Here is a 15,900-nt window from a genome sequence, read left to right on the forward strand (position 1 = left end):
TAGAGCATCTTTGGGATGTGGTGGAACGGGAGCTTCGTGCCCTGGATGTGCATCCCACAAATCTCCATCAACTGCAAGATGCTATCCTATCAATATGGGCTAACATTTCTAAAGAATGCTTTCAGCACCTTGTTGAATCAATGCCACGTAGAATAAAGGCAGTTCTGAAGGCGAAAGGGGGTCAAACACAGTATTAGTATGGTGTTCCTAATAATCCTTTAGGTGAGTGTATATATATATATATATATATATATATATATATATATATATATATATATATCTTCTGTGGAAGGGACAGGACTAAAAAATGATCGACCAATAATTGCATTTGGTCCGAATGTAATGATAGGATGTCCTTCCTGTCTGTCAATCTATATTTGCATACCGCCGCGCAACTTGTTCGCGCAGACAATCACACGTCATCAGCGCGGGAACCTTGACGGTGTGCAGAGCGAGCGCGAGAATAGAAGGCGAGCCGCAGCTGCCTATGTTCCTCCTGAACCACCAGTAACAGGAAACAAGAAAAGAAAGACCATGTTAGAAATTAATACAATGAAAAAACGTCTGGAAAACGTCAAGAGCGTGCTAAAAGCAGAATTAACATTGGCGTAGCTTTTCCACGTTGGAGGCAACTGTGGGATTCAAAGAGTCTGAAAAATGACGCCATGGTTGTGTTTTTTCTTTTGGACACGTAATTACATGGTTTGATTTGTTTTTGATATATTTTGTTAATGAAATGGAGTACTTAGCTCATGTAGTGTGAATGAGACATGCACTAATCTGAAACCATTGCGATCGATTCCACCAACACGTCTCTCCTCCTGGCGCTGAGACTCTGCTCTGTGTGTGCGCATGTGTGATAGAGGTGGCGTGGCTTTGGAGACGCCTCTGAAGCGAGGGTGAGCTGTATGCTTCCAAAACAAGCTTGCTAATGGCTAGCCTCTCTGGATTACACACCCTAGCTTTAAGGGAAGAACAGGAAATCTACAAACGGATACTAAGCAAAATGGCAGAAATCTGTGGGCTGTACATCCGTGGGTTGTTCTCTTATCATAGATAAAGAGAAGTGGAAGCGGCGAGAATAATTTCAATAGGATGTATCTTTAACAACCGCTTTGTTGGTTTTGCTAGCTAGATAAAGCTAATTTGCTCAGTCTGTATACAAGCCATTTCTAATGCTAGTATTAATATAAAACATGATACATTTAATATAAAACACTTTCTTCAACATTCCAATAGAGGGTCTTCAAATACATTTCATTGTAAACAAACGCATGAATACACGAGCCCTCAGCCTTTAGGTTTTGATACTAAGGGTGACGTATAAAGTGTAACTGCTTTGGGAGCTCTCTAGGTCCAACAGCACTAGTTGAACAAATCTGTCTTTTCTTCCCTATACAGCTGCTGTGTTTTGGTTTCTTGTGCACTGATCAGTCCAAGTAAAGATGTGACTAGGTTTCTGGTCATTAGAACCAAGGTCATGTTGAAACTGACCCTGCAGAAATAGTTTTGAATGAGTAATTACCTGCTTCAATCTCCTTAAAAGGCATTGGACAAGATTCTCTGAGAAATCCAAGAGTGTTCAGCTGCTTACAGCTGCAAATGCACTGTGTGAGTTCATGGTTTGGCATCAGGTTAATCTCTGCAGCTATGAGACTTAGTATACCCTTAATTAAAAACTAAAACAGAATACAGTTTTATGTGCAGGATAAATGCAGACCCTAATTGGTCACACATTTATTCTCAAATGAAGAGTATTGACTGTATTTTTTTATTTATTTCAGAGCAGATTAAGATGAATTGTCTTCTAGCATTTTTACCAACCTGTGATGAGTCTTGAATGTTGACAGCCAAAGAGAAACCATTACTTAAAATATCAATCAGACCATATCCAAACAGAGATTTGCCATTGTTTAATTCAGGTTCATTAACTCTTTAATCTACTGAAGCTGTACAAAAGTGGTTGCTTTACAGAATCATTTAAAGAAAAATAATTTGGTGCCAGTTTGACACTGCAGGTATTCTAACAGGCCAAATAGGACCAAGAACCTCACAGCGTTCGTAACATTGGAGTGTTCCGGTACACTCGGATACCTTTTGGACTGAGTTCGGCACCGAGTTGTTTCCAGATAATCATGCCTACTGTCCTCGCTGGTTGTGCTGGTGTCGTCGTCTACCTGGATGACATTGTGGTACATGGAGTGGACACAGACATGCATAACGAGCGCCTGCGGATGGTGTTCACAGCCTTAAATCAGCACAATCTGACCTTGAACAAAGAGAAATGCGTTTTCGCAGCCTCGGCTATTGACTTTGTGGGTTTCCAGGTGTCTGCTTCTGGAATCTTACACCTACACTCGAATGTCGAGGCCGTCCTCAACCTCCCTGACCCAACCTCAGCCAGCCAGTTAGCGTCTTTTCTGGGAATGACAGGGAATGACAGAATGACAAACTGTTTTGCGGCTTTACAGAAACAGTGTGTGTGTACAAAATAAAGAGAGGAGAGACACGTTAAAACGCTGGTCTGTCTGAGTTTCTTGAAACATAACAGTCCGTTCAGTGACAGATGTTATGGAAATGTGTTGACAGGTCGAAGCAGTAATTTACTGAGCTCACCTGTGCATTAGATAGGTTGGGTACATTGCCGTTTTGAATTCTCAGTTCTATATGAGCCAATCTGTACCAAAAACCTTCCCGTACAGCCTACAGCGTGACACCACAGCTCATACAATATAATGCTGTATAAAACAAATAGCGAAAATTAAAGCCATAATGTATTTGGCACGGGATATCCACAGACAACAAAACTGAAAGCAGACGTTTGTTACAATAAACAACAACAACAACAACAAAAACAGAAAGTCTATTATATTTATTTTAGTAAAAAACATCGATTTCAATCGAATCATTCCTAATTCTGGAATGTCTAAATCAGCTTCTTTCATTATCACATGTCTACGTGCTATGCTGACCACTGTTTTATTAGGGTACATGGCTCAGCTTTTTATTAAATAAAGGAGACCGATTTTAATGCAATGCAATTGAAATAACTTACAATGCGTGAATAGCATCAACCGTCTAGTAAGAAGTTTCCCTGGATAACTGATGTCTGGTGCATAACAAAATACCTTTTCAATTGTATAGGGTTTGGAGTTATACCAGAACTTATACTTCTTTGTACCCAGAATGGAGTGGTAAACAGGTAATAATTTGTCATGGTTTCCAGTGTTTGTTTGCGGTTTCGTGGTAGTGGTTTAGGCTGAAGCCTATACACAATGATGTAGTCCTAAACTAGGAAAACGAGACATGGAGATGTGTATGCACTGATGACGTGTTTAATTATTATTTAAGCAAAACATGGCTTCATTGGTGTTGTTGGTAGTCCAAACCAGGACTAGTAATAATAATAATAATAATAATAATAACAATAATAATAATAATAATAATAATAATAATAATAATAATAATGTTAAATTAATGTCTTACGCATAGGTATATCTCAATTATTATTAATATTAATAATTATTATTATAGGTCATTTTGTTGATTTACCTCAAGATGACTTGCAAGTATTAATAATTTGTGCAAAATGTTTTATGTTACAGAACATTACAAAAACAAACCTCATAGTGATTTATTATATATTATTTTTTGTTTGGCAGACGTACCCAATGAATACGAACTGTAATACATACACACACACACACGCACACACTATGTATCGTCTATAATATGGCATAAAGGTCTAATGTCGTTTTCTGACAGTAGTCTATACTCGGTCTGGATGATGTAACCAGGGACGTCGCAAGGGGGTAGGCATCCTGGGGCCCCGGGCTGGGGGGGGACCCAAATGGGAAAACTCCCCCCCTCCACCCGCTCTCACGGGAGAAAATACCAACACCGTCAGGAATTATTTTGCCTGGGGCCCTCACATACTCTGGAATCGTCACTGGATGTAACTGACGCCATTTTGGCTCATACATATTTATTTCTTATGCAATAAGCAAGAGGGAATTTGGAAACAAATTCATACACAAAAAACACACACATTTTTTTGATTTACCTCAAGATGACTTGCAAGTATTAATAATTTGTGCAAAATGTTTTATGTGTACAAAACATTACAAAGCGGAGACAGAACTGCAAATGTGTAAACGAAACTGCAAATATGTTAACGATATTGAACGAGCGCAGAATTGAATTGTAAGCGTAAAATAAAAACCATAAGTGTAGTTTTGAACGTATAAGTTGTATTTCTGTGCTCGCTTTTTTGACAGTGAATTCACTCCATAGAAATCAATGAAATAAACGAAATGAATCGATTCACCAAATTGAACTGAATCAAATTAATCGAGTCACTAAAAATAATCGAAATGCCCATCAATAATAAGAAGAGTGAAGCGGAATGAGGGATTCACGGGGTCTGGGCAGGATTAGCCAGATTGGGGCTAAACCAAAGCCATGGGGGGGAAATGGGGGGAAATATTGCATGGGGGAAACATGGGGGCAAAAGTAAAAAACTGGGGGGTTCTTTTCCTCATTTTAATTTTCCCACAGTGCTCTCATGACGTTTTAAAATATTAAGTCTGCTATCCAACAGTGCTGATGAACTGCCCCATTGCCAATAATATTGGGTTCTGTAGTTCAGCGCCTCCCAGCTGTGCTCTCTTCCGTTGTCCTGTGCAAGTTGCTAGGCAACGAATTTGTGCGACAGTTACGCTTTGTTGTATTTACACTAAACAGCAAATAAAACAATTACATTATAAATTGCATTGCATTTGCATTATAAAACACAGTATAAGTCAGTTACTTAAACATAACAAATAGTATTTGCCAACATCCACAAATAAGGAGTGGAGGACCCTGAGGGACCTTTTTGATTCTCCCATAGATTGGTGGTAGATTGTGAAAGCAAGAACCAAGGGCTACTCCATTCAGTTAGGGAAAAATTCCCATCTCAACGCCCGCCTCCAGCGCCTGAGTCTTTTACAGCTCAAAGGCTTCGACCTGGCTGATGAGGTAGCCCCAGTGAAGCATAGCCTCTCCGCCCTCTATATGGAGGAGCAGGAAAAGATCAAGGTCCTCTCCAGGGTCTGCATCATGGAGGACAATGAGAAATGCAGCCGCTTCTTCTTGAAGAAAACGAAGGAGAGGCAGCCTGCAATGTCCTTCATGATCGACTCCTCGGGGCGGGAGGTGGAGGGCAGAGAGGGTGTTTATACAGTGGTGTGGGACTTCTACAGGGAATTGTATGATCAGAAGGTGGTGGATCAAAATCTGATCCATCACTTTCTGTCCCTGTTGGAGTCCCACGAGGAGGGGGACGAGGAGGAGGAGGATCCAGAGATCACCACCACTGAACTCTCCCAGGTGATAAAGAGTCTTAACTCTGGAAGGACACCGCGTCCCAATGGGATCCCTGCTGAATTCTATAAGATCTTTTGGGAGGTGCTTGCGGTCAGTGTACAGAGAGGGTAGACTGGCGCCCTCTATGGAGAAGAGTATTCTTACTCTTCTCCATAAGAAGGGTGATCCAAAGGATCTAAAGAACTGGCTGCCGGTCAGCCTCCTGTGCACCGACTCCAAGATCCTGGCCAAAGCACTTACACTCTGGCTACAGCGGCCACTCCCTCAAATTGTGGGTCACGACCAGGTCTGTGGCGCCCCGGGGAGATCGGGGGCCGACAACGCCATGCTGCTCGGGGATATCGTGGCTTACTCGAACGAGAGAAGGCATCCCCTGGTCCTGATCAGTTTGGACCAGGAGAAGGCCTTCGACAGAGTGGGCCACGAATACCTGCAGCTGGTAATGGAGAGGATGGGTCTCGCTCTTGGCCTGAGGAGGTGGGTGAAGGTCATCTACAGCAGCCTAAGCAGCAGGGTCCTTGTGAACCGCCACCTGACCATTAATTCCCGGTCAGGTCGGGGGTTCAACAGATGGACACCTGTCGGCCCTGCTGTACGTCCTCTGTTTGGAGCCGTTCATGCAGGCGATCCACCGGGATGTTCGGGTGACGGGTTTCCATCTCCCGGGCACCGGCAGAGAGCAACTGAAAGCCCTGGCCTACATGGACGACATGGCTGTGGTCTGCATGGACGCGCTGTCCGTGGCCAAGGTGGAGGAACTGCTGGACGGCTTCTGCAGGGTGACGGGGGCTGCTGTCAATAAGGCCAAGTGTGAGGTCCCGCCGACCGTGTTCCCTGTGAAGCCGTTTATCAAGGTTCTGGGGATCACGATCGACGGGACCAACACGGGCACCCGGAGCTGGGAGGAAGCCTTAATTAAGGTTCAAAGGAAGATCCACGGCTGGAGCACAAAGACCCTGACAATGACTGGTAAGGTGCTGGTCGTAAAGGCCATCTTCTTCCCTATCCTGCTCTATGTCGGCATGATATTGTCATGAGTGGCAGTGACCACTGAACCCAAATATAGTCGTGCTATGCCACCCCAGTTTGATATCGCAAGATGGGGAATCACTACCACTCCAATAGTCCCCCATGCAGGTTCGGCAGATCTCAGGACATACACCACAGTTACCAGTCGATCAGTAAAATAAATGGTTTATTCTAAACAGTAAAATATTATGGTACACAATCACAGCAAGGGGCAACTAGCAGGGCACGAAGTCTGCAAATCCCGGAGTAAATACAAAGTAAGGATTAAAACTGCCTTTAATAGTCTGGGCAATAAAACTACTAAAAACAATACAAAAGCTAAAAACTAGAAAAATAAACTATACTAAAAACCCTATCTAAAACTAAGCCCAGAACCCCAACCCCAAATAACCAAGTCCAAATAGCAGCAATATCACACAAAGAGAACAAGAAAGAAATAGTCCCAATACACAGTCCAGTATGATTAGTCCTTTTAAGTCTTTTACACAAGTTCACCTCAGGGTTTGGAACAATACACCCCAGGTAGGCAATAGAAGCTGTCTGTCTGGTTTCTGTCAGGGAATATCTGGATGTGATATCAACACTGATTGGCAAATAGAAACCAAGAAAGTTTTTCATATTTTAATATTGTCTGTGGTCTTCCCTCTGGTGGGCACCCTTTACCAGCCCTCACAAGGGGGGATGGAAAGTCAACAATAACTTGTCAGCCCTTGGGGTGTGGGTGCACTGTTAACCCTCTGTGGTTGAATACAATATTAACAAAAGAAGAAGCACCAAAAGGACCAAAGTTTTTATTAAAATTTATAATCTCACTTGATTAACCAAATAAAACTGTGCTTTCAGTATTATGAGGTTCTGTATGAAAGCTATATTCTCTTTTAAATTAATGTATATATTTGTTGTTTTTATGTATTTCTTGCAATGCTCTATCTACATTTAGAGGTACGTGATCAACTTCTTTAACAACAAGGGACATTCTGTGAAAAAACACTAAAGCCATCAGTGAATATTTGATTAGTGAGACCTCAATAATCTCAATAAGAAGAAAGAAGTAAAGCATGTAGACATACTTTTCCACTCTGTGATCAGCTGTTAAAAAGATAAATGACTAGCTGTCTCCCATAGTGGTCAGTAGAAGAGTCTGACTGACACCAGAGAGAGCAGCAGCAGCAGTAGTCCACTTTGTCTGAGGCTCCCGGTGTTGTTGCAGGAGAACGTGCTGTCGGTTGAGTTTAATGCCGAACTGGTCATGTCCCTGCACATGTTCTTTGACATGCAGCCTTTCAGCACACTGCCATCTTAAGAGAGAATAAATCAGTGAAAATTAGGTTTCAGGGTTTATATCAGCTCCCACACAAACACTCAAATATTTTCCTTCCTTTTCAGTTTCCTTGCACATTTACAGGTTGTGTAACACTTCTCTCATAACCCTGCTTACCCAACTTTGCAGTTTTGTAGTTTCTACAAAATAAATATTGCAAAAATACAGTTACCCACCTGTATATTCAATCTGGAAGCAGTAGTCTTCAATGCCCATACACTTAATTGTCTCATTACCACATTGATGAAGGGGTTTTCCAAAGCATGAGACGCACACCCGTCCATTGGGCTTTGTGTTTTCATAAGCTGCCAACAAAATTAGGAGAATTATCTGTTCAGACAGAGAGAATTGGATTTTAAACATTGCTTCCATATTGTGTCAGCTTTACATAATTATTAGCTTTGTGCTGCGCATCCTCTAGTGCAAACAGTAGAAAGCTATACCAGTCTACATGCATGCTTGAAAAATTGTTTAAAACTTTCGATTCTTTCAAGTAGTAGTACTTATGGTAAGAGTAGTACTGCTAGTCTTTAGTGTAGTAGGCTACTGGATATAATGTTAGTAGTAGTATTGTATGCTCAGGATTTGGCTTATTATTTTGGCTAAATACTGACTTCTGGTGGGCTTGTGATACAAGGACTGTATAGATCTCACTCTTGAGTTCAAGGGTCAGGGGAGATGCCAATAAATGATAAATCACTGTGATAGTGCTTTCACCTTGCCTTTTCACCTGCCGAGTGGTTTATAAGCTGTTGAGTTGGAGAAAACCCTCAAACAGAATAAACTCATGTCACTGTGGACAAGTGGACACTCGAGCAGGTACATTCTCAATAGTCTGCCATACCTGGAAGAGTTTCAGTATTGCACAAGTCCGTACTGCAGCTTTTGGAATTAATGGTAATTCGCATAGGTCCAGTGGCGTAAGAGAGAAGTCCAATGAAGTGATCTTCTGTCCTACAGCCCTTAATGGTCGCAGTCCAAACATTTGAATCTGTGGGAACGAGATTGTTAGAATTAAATATCTGAAACCAGAAACAAAATAAAATGTAATGTAATATTTTGGACCTTGAGGATCTGGGTTCCTACAGGTATTGGGAACCTTTCAGCAGCCTATTAAGGTCTGGAAAGGACAGGTAGTTTGGCTTGTCATCCCATCTGGTGCTGCAATTAAGTCATTAAGACCAGAGATGGAATGAAAGCCAGAAACCCCTTTGATCCCCAAGGGTTGAAATTGCCCTGCCCTGTTGAAATTAAGGAGCCAGCAGCCAGCTGGAATTTACATGGAGTATCCTGTTTGTTTTAAGGAACAGTACCTGTGTTCTGCAGAAGTGCTGGGACCAGTCCAAGGTTGAATGTTTTCTCTTTTCCTTTGCCGGTGAAGGGTGCTGTTTCTGAACATTAAGGGGAAAAGCCAATATACATTTTTATAAATCTATTATTTTCTCTCAAGGGGGATAGACAGTACATTGATTATTGACTCAACCCGAAGAGATCTATACAGTTTCCTGCTGCGGCTTTAGTATAGAACCCCAGATTGTGCTTCTCAACCTTTTTATTATCTTTTCTCTCTAAATCTATTTTTCACATTTGTGCAATTTTTTGGGGCATCTGCAATGCATTAAATTACAGTGGAACTTGTTAAAGGTGGGATTAGATAATTTCCTGGTAAGATGAAACCCATGTAGAGACTTGAGTGTGGACAATTCCAAGGGGATCGAGATGGAGAGATCAGCATAAGGTGAGGAAGAGTTGGGGGGAAAAATAGGAGATCCGATTCGGAGAGGTTGAGCTTGAGGTGGTGCAAGTGCATCCAGGCGGAGATAGCAGACAAACAGGAAGAGATGCGAGAGGGGATGAGAAGGTCAGAAGGGGGAAAAGACAGGAAGATCTGGGCATCATCTGGGTATCATCTGCATAGAAGTGGTAGGAGGAACCATGGGATGCGATGAGGGGGAACCGGGAGCGAGAGTAGAGAAAGAACAGGAGGGGGTCCAGGACGGAGCCTTGGCGTACGCCTGTGAGGAGAGGTTGGGGGGTGGATGAGAAACCTCGCCATGTCACTGGATAACCAGGTGAGAGCAGTCCCAGAGATTCCAAGGTCAGCGAGGCAGGAGAGGAGCATGGAGTGATCGACAGTTTCAAATGCTGCAGAGAGATCAGGGAGGATGAGGACTGAGGAGAGGGAGGCCACCTGAGCACAGCTGAGGGAGTCAGAGACTGCCAGGAGAGCCGTCTCAGTGGAGTGAGCTGTGCGGAAGCCGGATTGCAGAGGATCCAGGAGTGAGTGATGGGACAGAAAGTCAGAGAGCTGACGGTGGACCGCCCGCTCGAGAGTCTTAGAGAGGAAGGGGAGTAGGGAGACAGGGCGGTAGTTCTGAGGAGAGGTGACGTCAAGGGTTGGTTTCTTGGTCCATCCTTGCAAACATTTCAAATGTGATCATGAATAAGGATTGCTTGCTGAATGAACAATTGTGAAAAGACGTTTCATGGAAGTAATTTGTAGTAGATGTGACCAAATGTTTTAATTTTGTTTGACAAGATTTACTAACCTGAGTTTTGTGTCTTTTGTTGAGAGTTGTGTTTACTGTTTTGCAAAATTGTGCTTAACATTTGCATTATGTATGAAAGCTATGAGAAATGACTTTTTGTTTTGCAAAAATACTGTTTTGCTCATTAGGTTAAGATGGAGATCAAGGTGACCCCAGTTTCATTAAAAGTGTCTTGGCAATTGAAAAAAAACTGTATTGTGCCTGTCAGGCCTGCAGTCTGATCGTCACCACTAGATGTCTCCTGTGCTCCAGTTTTTCAATTAATCTTCTCTGATTCTCCTCATGACTGTTTCAATGATCTCACCTGATCCTTGTTTCCCTCTTTACTTAGCTCCTATTTATAATGCCACTTCTCCCAGAATTCTCTGTGAAGTCTTGCCAGTTTTTCCCACTGCATTTCTGTGCTTTCCATTGTATGGATCGCCATTGTGTTCCTGACCTTGCTTTGTTTGCTCATTGCTGACTTTGGGTTTTCCTTTATATCCCAGTTTGCCTGATCGATTGACCTCTCGCTACCCTTTGACTAAGATTCCTGGATTATCCCTTCAAACCTGTTTGCCAGTGTGTCGCCTACCTCCTGTTCTCTCCCTTCTCCTCTCAGCCCCACAACTGGATTTGCCTTTGGACATGACGATCCCAACAGTGCCATTGATGGAAAGAACTTTTCATTAGATGACAAATGATACTGTTTTGATTAACTGATTTGATTTTGTGATGGATATTTGCTGTTTTGAGAGTCTGAGTGCATATTCCATATTCGTGTTCATTGTTTTGAAAAAGTAAATTCTGTTTGGAGAAATGTGCTCCAGCAATTGAGATAAACTTTAACACGGCAAAGTAGGATGTAAATGTTCTTACCTCGTACCGCTGATGTTTGTGTAAAACACTCCGGCATTGAGCTTGTGGAAGGTGGACATGTCTGCCTGATGCACCCACTAGCGTCACACATGTGGCACTCCAGAGCAGAAACTGTGAGACAGAAGGAGAAATAAGATGCCTTTCAGATGTGTCTCTCTGTATGTTTTATGTGTGAATAATTTTTAGACTTGGTTGTAAGATGTGAAATCATTGTGTCAGCTTTTATGGATGATGATGCAAGTGGTTGTCTTTTTTTTATTTTTTTTATTTAAAGGAATTGAGGAAAACAATACAAGGACCAAGGTATTTTTTTAAATGTGTAGGCCTATGTATGTGTGAGTACGTATTCATGTATGAGTGTACGTATGTACACTGAACAAGAACATAAATGCAACATGCTACAATTACAAAGATTTCACTGAGTTACAGTTCATATAAGGAAATCAGTCAATTGAAATCAGTTCATTAAGCCGTAATCTATGGCTTAATATGTGTATGTCTCAAGTTGTGAGGGAGTGTGCAAATGGCCTGCTGACTGTGGCAATGTCCACCAGAGCTGCAGTCAAGTCAAGACCCTGGTGAGGACGACGGGCTGCAGATGAGCTTCCCTGAGACGGATTATGACAGTTTGTGAAGAAATTCAGTTTTCAGCTGTCAGGATGGCTGGTCTTAAATGATCCTGCAAGTGAAGAAGCCGGATGTGGAGGTCCTGGGCTGGCATGGTTACACATGATTTTTGGTTGTGAGGCCTTTTGGACGTACTGCCAAATTCTCTAAAACAACGTTGGAGGCGACTTATTGTAGATAAATGAAAATTCCGTTCTCTTTCAACAGCTCTGATGGACATTCCTGCAGGCAGCTTGCCTATTGTATATGTCAATGTGTGTGTATTTATGTGTCTGTTGCGTGCGTGTGCTCTGTGTCTGTTCTCCTCCTATCCCTATTGTACGCAGGTGTCCCGCTGTGATTGGCTCTCGTCCCCGTCACTCAACTCCGCTGTTCCGTGCTGTTCCTGTCCAATCAGATGTCTCCAACTACTGCTTAAATACCCCGTCATTCCTCCATTACGAGAGACTACTGATTGCAACGCCATTTCTTGTTGCTACCCTGTCTGTTTGTGTAAAATACCTTTGTGATTGATTGTTTTTCCTTGTGTAAATATCCACTGTTTCTTCTCTGTTTTGTTTCCGTTTACATTGTATCGTGTATTGTGCTCTGTTCAGGGGAGAACGGGTAGATAGGTGAGATACCCATGGGTTTACACGGTTACACGTAGGGATGTATGTTGTCTAGCACATTAGGTATTAGGTAGGGGCGGTGATCACCCATCTGTACTAGTTGTTAGGTTTAGATAGTTTAGTTAGTGTAGCTAGTTAGGGTCGTCCTACAAATTCAAGTCAGGTGGTGTACTCTTTTAGATTAGCTTAGATAGGTTTTGTTTTGTTTCAGTGTTAGCCGACACCGCCCAGGGTGTTTTCCTCTGTATATTTGTTCATTATTTGTATCATTATCATCACATGTTTTTGTATACTGTACATACTTGTATATACTCCCCTCCCCATTGTAAATAAACCCTTCTTATATATATCTTATTGATATTGTGTTGGTTTTTGCAATCCCTTCACTCTCCCACTACTGCATTTGTGTGTTTTATGTTATGTTCCTCTTATCCCCTTAAATCAGCCACTTGGGGTCGTAACAGTGTCAGTGTTTGTGTGTATGTTTCTGTGTGTGTATGGGTGTGTCAGTGTTTCTGTTTGTATGCAAGTATCAATCCCTCCATTAGGAGCCCAAGAACCGGACAGCTGTTTTATAGGATTATCATTATATATACATCATATATATACATCATGAATGTATATTGGCCAACTTCATCACATTGGACAGACAAGTCTGTGAAAACCTCCAATTAACAGATTTGTTAATCAGGTGTTTTACAGCTCTTGAACAAAGCACCTCACACATCCATCTAGTTACTTTCATCACACCAAGGCAGAGTGCAGTGAAGTCAGTTTATTAATAAACTGAGAATTGTGGACAAGAAACAGCAAAATAGACTGAGTTTCCTCTGATCAATGGACACCTCAAAGTTTGATACCATTGAACTCTCACCCCTACTAAAAGGAACAAAAGAGCTCTGGAGTTTTTCCTGGACAACAGCCTTCCCCAAGCCTTGGAACAACTTGGCAGAAGTAATTGATAAGTATTGAACATTCAATATTTGTCATTTTATTAACTCTGCACATAAGTCTAGTATTGATATAATCTGTTAAAACATTATTCCTATATATTTCCTGTTCAAGTTTAATGAGAATTCTTGTCATTGTCATTGTTCATTGTGTGAAATTTGTATTAATTACCAGTGTGCACCTAAAGATATTCACTGCTACTGTAACGATTTTTAATAACAGAAAATACACAATTCAATATTTGTCTCAGACTAACAAAATTAATATTAAGATTAACCTTTGTCTGAATTAATGTAGACACTAAGCACCCAACATTTAGGCATATGTAACTGTGACTAATTAGGCTAAAACCTCTTCAGTTGTTGCTTTAAAAAAATGTAATATTTTGTATTCATTTGAACCTGCACCTTACTCTGCTCAATTAATGCTCTACTGAACAAGGATTTAATTCACCTAAATGCCGTGCTGCCCATAAAACAAATAAAATTACACCATATAAATACATATACAATATTTTAATAATCAACATCATCATCTTTGATAAACAGCACTGAACATTTATGTATGTTATAATAAACAGAACTGGCTAACCTGAAAAGAGCAATCCACAGATTACACAGAGTTTCACCCACAGCTGCATTTTGAGATGTGTAAGGCGCGAGTGCTTGACCAAAGTGGCCCTCTACATATATATACAGACATATGGGCAGAAGCTTGAGAGATAACTTTTTAAGTTACAGTAAGTGATGACTATAATGTACGGTTTAATGAATATTCTCGAAAGTCTCATAAATGATTAACCAATCTGTCCACAAAGAAAGAGCAGGAAGCTTGAGAGATAAGCTGTGGTAATTAAGGGTTTATTACTATCAACTAAAGTCCTCACAAACTGCATATGATTTTGAGTGAATGAGAACTACAGAGCAAAGTACAGTTAATCTTATCGTTTTATTGTGAAAGCCAATCATTTTTTATTACTATGAAATATAATTTAGATTGACAAATTTAGCATACTTGTATTGTAACAAACCATTTTACTTTTAAAACTAATGATATACTGTTAAGGAGAACATTAAGAATACTTTGTTCAGTTTTTCCTTTTAATTAAAGGATTTCTTAGTAATGATGCTTTATTTAAAAAGTGACTTTTTGTACTCATTTTATATTATATATGTAATATTGTGAATAATATAGAATGGTCAACAATCCCCCCTCAGAAGTGCCAAAACCTCATACAACACTGCCAGAGGCATCTTGTCATTCTGTGGCAGAGGAGAATTTACACAGCACTAATTACAACAGTGTGAATAAATGTGACCCCCCTGAATTCTGGAATTTAATGTATTATTCCTGACAATTATGACTTTGCTCTGTGCAATGCTAATGCGATGACAGTGTAACACGTTTAGACACATTATTCAATACGTGTATCCTTCTTTCATATGAACTATATCGGTCCTATTTATTCAGGGGTATAAATAAAGCTGGACGGCACAATAAATAGTAAACAAAGTAATTCCCTCTAAAATTTGTAATTCATATGCTTAATGTACAATCCATCAATTCACTTCTCATTTACTTAATGATTGTGCCGATGCAAATGATGATGTCACCATGGGATACGAGAAGGATGAGGGAGGGTTGTTGGTTATGGATTGTCACAGCCCTACACCAGGCAGGAATCACAGAAGGCGGCAACATTTGAATAATGGGTTTGCAAGGAAGACAGACAAGGTCAACATGGACTCCCATTGTCCTACACATGAAGAGATTGTATCATAGCAACCAGGTGAAGAAGTGTGTGGGAAGGGGATGGTTGTCAAGGATGCCAGCCTCCTCATGTCCAGAACCCTGTGCTGTACAAAGCTTTGTAAAGAGCAGGGTGGCTGTAGGGGCTGCGGTATGTGTGTGCCGGCCTTTTAGGGGGCCTCAGTCTGTGGAAACCTACTCCCTCTCCACACTGAAAGGTCAGGCAGCTCACCTGGGCCCCGTTCCTCATAGCTGGTTTAACTAATTCAGGCTAATCACACATTAGCCGGATTCAGTTAACCCAAATAAGCCAGGCTATCGCCGACGAAAAGAAGCTAAACTTGTCTCATTAACTCCATTTCGGACTTAAGAAATACAGGTATGTGCATGCTGTATGGGCACAGGCATTGTATAATTGTCGTTAAAATGTTGGATTATGTGCATCAGTTTCTGAATTGTAGCTAATTTTTTATTTAATGTAATGATAACTTCATAAGCATCTGTACATTAATGCTGTGAAATGATTTCCTGTTCACAAAATCTGCCTCATTTGGTCCTGAGGGTGCCTTGTTGGGCATCTGACTGCAGACCACAGCACCATTGACATTGGGGATCTCTACATAATAATGTAGTCTATAATTCTATTAGGTTAGGATTACCTATTAATTAAATTGCATATAACATGCCAGACTTCTGTCAATTTATCCTTAAACTTAAACTCAGCCAGCTTCGAGGAACGGGGCCCAGCTCTCTGACATGGTTGAACTCGATTAGGGGGGTTAAGGAGGCTTGGAGCAGAGGACTAAAAGAGAGGAGGACAGCTGTGTGTTTGGGAAGG

General features: G+C 41.2%; 1 long non-coding RNA gene across 1 annotated transcript; it reads right to left on the bottom strand.

Moving 5' to 3' along the window:
- Window positions 1–6,545: 6,545 nt before the first annotated feature.
- LOC136764896 (uncharacterized) lies at window positions 6,546–14,206 on the bottom strand. The gene is made up of 6 exons (XR_010821257.1): window positions 13,905–14,206; window positions 11,125–11,235; window positions 9,031–9,108; window positions 8,562–8,708; window positions 7,894–8,022; window positions 6,546–7,694 (listed from the first exon to the last, which is right to left on the bottom strand). It is a non-coding gene; the product is annotated as an uncharacterized LOC136764896 (long non-coding RNA).
- Window positions 14,207–15,900: the final 1,694 nt, after the last annotated feature.

This window comes from Amia ocellicauda, chromosome 12 (assembly GCF_036373705.1).
Source record: "Amia ocellicauda isolate fAmiCal2 chromosome 12, fAmiCal2.hap1, whole genome shotgun sequence".
Taxonomy (NCBI): domain Eukaryota; kingdom Metazoa; phylum Chordata; class Actinopteri; order Amiiformes; family Amiidae; genus Amia; species Amia ocellicauda.